The following is a 2,062-nucleotide window of genomic DNA, read 5'->3' on the forward strand; positions in this document are numbered from 1 at the left end:
ATGAATTTCAGTCTGTTAATTAACAAATATAAAAGATACCTTAATTCAGGAAAATAAGTCATTGAGATGTGAAATACTAATAGTCTTGTGTAAAAATTGTTTTACATTATAGTTGAGGTGGCCTTAGAATAGAAGGGATCACATTAAAGAAAAAAGGTAAAAATTAACCCAGAATTAAATAAAAACTTTAATATTCTAAGTTTGCAGGATTTTTTCCACTGCTAATATATTTTGCAGTATACTTTAAAATAAATCTGATTATTTAATAGGAAAAATAGTATGAAAATATCTAGATTTTGCTTTTTCTTTTTAATAAACACTTAAATGTCCCAATTTTAAATTGTATTTCTTTTTCAGTACTGAGCTTTTATGTGTACACCAACTTAACTGAGTAGGAACGGAGCATACAAGCATACATTTCCTTAGTGCATCCATATCTGTAATGCTTGGCTTCTCCTTAGCTGACCTCAAAAAATACAACAGTTAAGTCTCACTGTCTCTGTGAGAAATATGGATTTACGGAGGAAAACAGGAATTGAGAGAAAGCAGGCAGGAGATGAAACAGCCCCTTTCAGAACCATAAGTAAAGGACGCCGAGTTACTGGATGCGTCTGTTTTCTCAGCTGTAGAAAGTTCTTTAATGTGCCATGCGCTATCGAAACCACACGAATTCAGGATCACCTCATCCTGCACGATCTCTTAGCATGTTTTCTCCAGCTGAATGTCACTGGTTTAAATGTGTTTTAAACAAGTGATCAGTGATACGATTGTGCCTGATGCTGCAACGTCAAAAAGGGGGAACTACCTAATTGTGATGTATTCTGTCTTTTGTCTCTAAGGTGGCAGTGTTTTGGCTCCTTTCCAGTGCGACTTTCTAAACTGCAAATTTGTTGCAAATTGTCATAAAAGGCATTGCATTTCCTTCTTAACCCATGTTGTAGATAGATTTTTGCATCAGAAACTTCAATATTATTGTCCACATTCCTATTTTCATATTCTGCACCACTGATGTTAATACAGTTTTTGTAAACACAGTAACACATTTTAATTTTTTAACTCTTCCAATCTAATCCCTCTGGTGTGCCGGTAGCTGTTTTTTCAATAGATTTGTTCATAGATGTGTTGGTGGTGAAGGACAGACAGAACAATAAGAACGTTAGTATTTATAACTTTCATGAATCTCTAATGAGGTTCACAGTGGGTTTCTTTGAGGTCAGTTTCAGTGGAATAATCGTCATGAAGTCTGTTTACATTTAGAAAGAAAAGAGCTTCCAAATTAAAAGTCCAGAGCCGAGGAAGGCGCTGCATGTACCGTGACAGCCCGTGCCCGCTGGGCCGGAGGAGCTGAAAACCCCCGCTCCGGGCCCGCTGCCGGTACCGCGCCGCTCCCGGACCTGCCGAGTCCGCTGCTCCCGCCCGCCCCTTCCGCGGGCCCCGTTTGGGAGCGGGAGATCCGGCCGTGCCCGGGGCCCCGGGAGAGCGCAGCGCCCTCCTCTGCGAGCAGCGGCCCGGCGCCATCCGCGCCATCTTGGGCTCTCGTCGGGGGCAGCGCTCCCCCTCCCTCCGCAAGATGGCGGCGGCCGGGTGAGTGACATGCCCGGTCACGTGGCGCGGATCGCCCCGCGCTCCCCCCGCGCCGCGCGGTCTCTATGGCTCAGCCGGACACACGGGCGGCGGCGGCGAGGGACGGGCGGGCGGACGGAGCCGCGGCGCCCGCACGGCGCCTCCTTTGTCTGCGGCCTCGGCAAGGCGAGCGCTTTCCCCTCCCCGGCTCTCCGGCGCACTCGCCAGAGGGCTCGGCTTCCTCCTTCCCGCCGGCAGAGGCGACGGGGGCTCCCCGCTGGGGCGGCCGGGGCAGGGGTCCCTCCTCTGCGGCCCGTTCGCTCCGGCCGGCGGCACGGCGCGTCCTGGGGCGAGCGGGGCTGGGTCCGGAACGCCCCGGCCCATCGCCGCCTCTCCGGGGAGCGGGCGGGCAGGCCCGGCGGGGGTGGCGGGAGGTCAGGGCGGGCTGGCGGCCGCCTCTCCGCCCCGCACCCCGTTCCTCGGCGGGCTGCCCGAGGCC

The sequence above is a fragment of the Pyrgilauda ruficollis genome, unplaced genomic scaffold (genome assembly GCF_017590135.1).
Source record: "Pyrgilauda ruficollis isolate IOZ18807 unplaced genomic scaffold, ASM1759013v1 scaffold19, whole genome shotgun sequence".
Taxonomy (NCBI): domain Eukaryota; kingdom Metazoa; phylum Chordata; class Aves; order Passeriformes; family Passeridae; genus Pyrgilauda; species Pyrgilauda ruficollis.